The sequence below is a fragment of the Rutidosis leptorrhynchoides genome, chromosome 8 (assembly GCF_046630445.1).
Source record: "Rutidosis leptorrhynchoides isolate AG116_Rl617_1_P2 chromosome 8, CSIRO_AGI_Rlap_v1, whole genome shotgun sequence".
NCBI classification, from domain to species: Eukaryota; Viridiplantae; Streptophyta; class Magnoliopsida; order Asterales; family Asteraceae; genus Rutidosis; species Rutidosis leptorrhynchoides.
This window is the reverse complement of record NC_092340.1, coordinates 37,281,527-37,286,576: the sequence shown is the minus strand read 5'-3', so window position 1 is coordinate 37,286,576 and position 5,050 is coordinate 37,281,527. Positions and strand designations below refer to the sequence as shown.

Below are 5,050 nucleotides of genomic sequence, written 5' to 3'. Positions count from 1 at the left end.
CTATAAACTGAAAAGGATAACCGACTTATTTCTTCGAAGTTGATTAAGTTGGGGATCAGTTCACGAAAACGAATTGTTTATGAAATGTAATTAAAAAGAAAGAAAAAAAATTATGATATGAAATAATCCAATGGGATAAAAGGGGATGACGGTTCACTTGTAAAGTTATTACATAATGAAATAAAACTAGAAAAGTGACTGACCGCGCGTTGCGGCGGTCTAGTTTGGATGTTCGTTTGTGGTGGCTGCATCAGGATATTTACGAAGCTTATGTCATCCGATTAAGTTTACAAAAGTGTTATGTATATAGACAGAGAAGTGGTACTAATATTTACAAAAGTGAAAAAAAAAATATGTGAACATAAGGACTTGCTGCAGTATTTGCTGGGCTTCTAATCCTTTATCTATGTGCTTTTATTTGCTTCCCTGCATCGTGTAAAATTGTCACTATTAGTACAAAAATCACCTATACATGGAAAATTCGGTTTAAACTTTGATGAGTATACATAAGGTGATAATATATTGGTGACCGAGTTTCACTAATAACTTCACATCATCATTCTAAACATTCAAATACACTGATGAAAAGAATGTGTTATCATACATGATGCAAACGAAATCTTTAAATATTTACCTCTAAGGGAATAACATCAAATCGTTGGTTAACACGACAGTTTCAATATGAAGACATGAAGAAGCGAAGCTAGCTCCACCTGCCACAATAAAAATGTGAAGTAGATACCGAATTCCATTAACGTCTACGAAAAAATTAGACAACAAAATAAACTAAGAGTAAGCATGACAACAAATACAACTAATCTTAATCTGAAAATCAACTTTCATAACTAACTTAGAGGCTCTCCAGGAACGTATGGATGTAGGATAATTATCTTAGAAGCATGCCTTAAAGCAACCTTAAGATGAGCCACCTCAACTTTGATAATTATGGTTCACCTGCATCACCTTTGTCAATTGTTTTCATCAAGTCTTTATATACCGGAGTATATTTTTTGTGACATTTGGTTCCATGTCTTCTTGTTTTTTGACAAGTACTTTAAAGCCGTGTGGTGATGTCGCTCTTGATACAACGAAAGATTATTATAACCAGTAACACATACAAAAGCAAAAAGTCACTAAGTACATTCATACGACACACTAAGTACATTCAGACAACACAGCGTACATAATCACAAATCCAATAAACATGACTAAATTATATTCATACAATACAATGTTTATAACCACATGATGATGAATTAGAAAAAAAATAAGGATATGAAAGTACCTTCAGCTGTTACTGTTGGTGATAGTGTTTAAGGAATATTGGAAACAGAAGAACCAACATCTACAAATTTCATGAAGAAACCACATTTATGAAAAGACAACCTAACAAAAAAAAAAAATGACCATCAAACATTACCAGAGTAGTACATGCATTATTAGAACTTGCAGTAAATGGCAAACCACATGCATTACGAACCGCAGACATACCAGAAACACCCCACATTTTTGTTTCGATAAGTTTGTCCCACCATTTTACTAAAACAACTAATAATCTCTTTCGGACGACTTCTTAGACTTCTTTTTAAGCGGGTCATTTACCATATTTTCGAAAACCCAAGTAAAAAGCAACATTAGAAGAAAGTTCCAAAACAACTGATAAATTCCAAACCAAACTAACAAACCCTAATCATGTAGATAATAAATAGAACAGTAGCAATCGTTAATGGTACAACACAAAAAATTTAAATAAAAAAATAACAACCTTCAAACATTCAGAATAAGAAAATCTAAAATCTTACACCTTCAAAGAAAACGTGAACCTAACTAAAGAATCCTAATCAGATAAACAACAACTAACAATGTAGTCTACTCGACAATTGAAAACATATACCAAACGACAATTGAAAAGCTACTTAACATGGAATCTACTAAACACATGTGGCATTATAAATCAGTAGTTGACAACAACATATATCAAACAATAAGCAACAAAAAATACAAACTTACTTGATTTCAAAGTCCAAATTATCAATTATATAATTGACTCTTTAGCATCATCATCATCATCTGTACAGCAACAAAGAACAAAAAACCCACAAATCAAAAACCTTACTTTTAACTGATTATAACAACAATCATCACAGCCTTTGTAGCTGCTTGTATTCCACCTGCAAGTATGATAAAAATACAATTAAAACAGTGTAACACGATTAGCATAACAAATATAATAATGTATTTTAAACTGAATTTTTTGATGCATATAAGAGATCATTAAGTGTACTTTTTGATAATCACAACCTAAAAGGTAATTTTGATTAGCAGGCCCTCCTAGTGTCTATAGAACCATAAATCTGAAACGATGTAATGCAATAGAATAAGAAACCCAAATAATCAACATATATTAGTCATAAAGAATTGGAATTAAAAACTCATAGTTAAAGTGTAATACCTAAATATCGGGAAAACTAAAAAACACTAACCTAAACACAATTTGAAAACCATCTAAATTCACCACAGACACAAACCAATGAGAGCAAAAAGTAAAAAGAGAATGAATAATATCAACTTAAATATCAATTAAACCAACTTACATTTAAATAACGGCGGAGTGGAAGAGCAAGTAATCGTCGTCAGTAATGCTACCAGCGACAGCCGCACCGGCAACCATAAACGTCACCTCCAACGACACTGAATAAAATCAAGCCCTAAGCAAACACTCAGCTATCACATCGCAAGTACCAGATTGTCAGGTACGATTATGATGCCGTTTATGCTACCGGCGACAGCGGAACCGACAACCATAACATCACCTCCAACGGCACCACAAAAAATTCAAACCCTAGGGTTAAATCGAGACCACCGCGATACGAAAGACAAACCACGTGATTATGATTATCTGATTGTTTACCAAGGAAACCCCAAAAAAACCAGGCGTAAACGAATTGGGGAAACCCTAGATTTCAAGAAGAATCGCCAACGGGAGTGCAGAGAGGAGAGAGAGTGAAGAAACGTGTTTTTTTTTTTTCCTTTTATATAGGGGAGCAGATGTCGTTTTGGGTAAAAATCGGGCGGGGTTTGGGCCAAAACGACCAAAACCGGCGTGACAGTTAGCATGTAGGTAAATTAGGGGAGCAGATGTCGTTTTGGGTAAAAATCGGGCGGGGTTTGGGCCAAAACGACCAAAACCGGCGTGACAATTAGCATGTAGGTAAATTAGTAAACGTACTAATATACCCTCACATGTGTGGCACATGTGAAGGGTTAACTATTAAAATTTGACGTTAGTTAGTCAGGTGTACCAACCATGCAAGTTGAAAAAAGTTTAGGTACCAACTACGCAAAATAAAAAGTTTAGGTGTTGTCATGATAATGAAAACAAACCACATGTACCAACGACGTAATTTTTTCAAAAAACAATATCAACCTATATAAGATATGACATAGGTAGATTTAGCGAAAAATACAATGTTTAATACAAATATGTAAATGTCACGATGTGCGACAGCTTTCTTTAGAGATGTAAATATTACTCCGTATAAGTTTATTGAACTATTTGTTTATTTTTACTGAACGGCAATTTTTGGCATCTAGTAAATCATTTATTTCAACGAACCTCATCATTTGCACGTAACACACGTTCGGGAGAAATCCGAACTCGATCGACGGTACCCGGGAACACATCCATTCGGGCAGTGTTTCGGGTAGAGGTCCGTGAACGAATCCGGTAAAATCTCCATATAGGGTCAATATATACCACCATTTTTTATGTTCAATTGTTTTAAAGAAAATCATGTCATCCCTAAGAATCGAACACATCTCCCTATCTCATGACTCAAAGGACATAGGGAAAACCGTTTGACTATGCCCAATGCTAGAGCTACTTGCCTTGTTGTTTTTATGTCATCAAACTTTTGTAGAGTTTTATTACAAAATTTATCGGCTTGCAACACAAACATTATATAAGATGATAGTTGCAAATTAAATGACACCTAAAATTGATTAATACGGAGTAAGATAAATTCATTATCATTGAAGTAGAGTTTTACACTTTTACTACATAATAGTCAAAACATGTAGTTAAACTAAATATGATTGATCTATAATGTTGTTCGTGAAGCTAAACATGACAAGAGCTCTCGGTGTCCAGCATTTTTTACGTCGTCAGTCAATATCGATGCCGAGATCGATCGTCGGTCGACACCGCGACGGCGTCGATCTCACCGTCGATTTTCAGGGCCGGTGGTGGGACGGTGGAAATTTTTGACCGTTGCTTCCTGATTTCAAATTTCTAGCCGTTGATAACGGCTATTTCAACTTTTTTTTACATTTGCCATTTTATCCCTATATATACACCTATTTGTGACGACCCGGGAATTTCCGACCAGATTTAAACTTAATCTTTATATGTTTCCAACACGATAAGCAAAGTCTGTAATGTTGAGTCACAAAATTTTTGAACTGTTTCATATATTCGTTTGACTTTCGATCATTCCCGACGATTCACGAACAACTTTTTGTAAATAGATAACATATATATTTAAATAGGTATTTATAATTTGAAATATAATTTGGAATATTATATATTTTAATTATTAGAATTTATATTGTAAAATAAATAAAATGCGATGTAATGGAAACTATATTTAATTATAGATAGATAAATATAAATATGTATATAAATATTACTTGTAAATATATAAAGTTATATTAAATCTATTTGTTTAAAAATATATAATATTATTGTTTTAGTAATTAAACGTGATATTTTAAAACTGTTTATATATATATATATATATATATATATATATATATATATATATATATATATATATATATATATATATATATATACATAGTGTATATTAAATATAATTAATTTTGAACTTAAATTGTAAATGTCCGTAACTTTCGGTTGACGTTTAATTATTTTAAAATAGGTCTAATATATATATATATGAAGTTTTAAAATAAAAGTTGAACTGTAAATCGATTACGAAGATTTTAAATCTGTTAAAGGTATTTTTACCTTTTTAAGTTTAAATATTAG

At 32.4% G+C, this 5,050-nt stretch overlaps 1 long non-coding RNA gene across 2 annotated transcripts; it reads right to left on the bottom strand.

Annotated features, from left to right (window-relative positions):
* Positions 1-258: 258 nt before the first annotated feature.
* LOC139863021 (uncharacterized) lies at positions 259-3,017 on the bottom strand. 2 transcript variants are annotated; one of them, XR_011764362.1, is made up of 5 exons: positions 2,595-3,017; positions 2,011-2,171; positions 1,286-1,386; positions 635-713; positions 259-426 (listed from the first exon to the last, which is right to left on the bottom strand). It is a non-coding gene; the product is annotated as an uncharacterized lncRNA (long non-coding RNA). The 2 variants fall into 2 exon arrangements; XR_011764363.1 differs by having other exon boundaries at positions 1,286-1,345.
* Between the last annotated feature and the right edge of the window lie 2,033 nt (positions 3,018-5,050).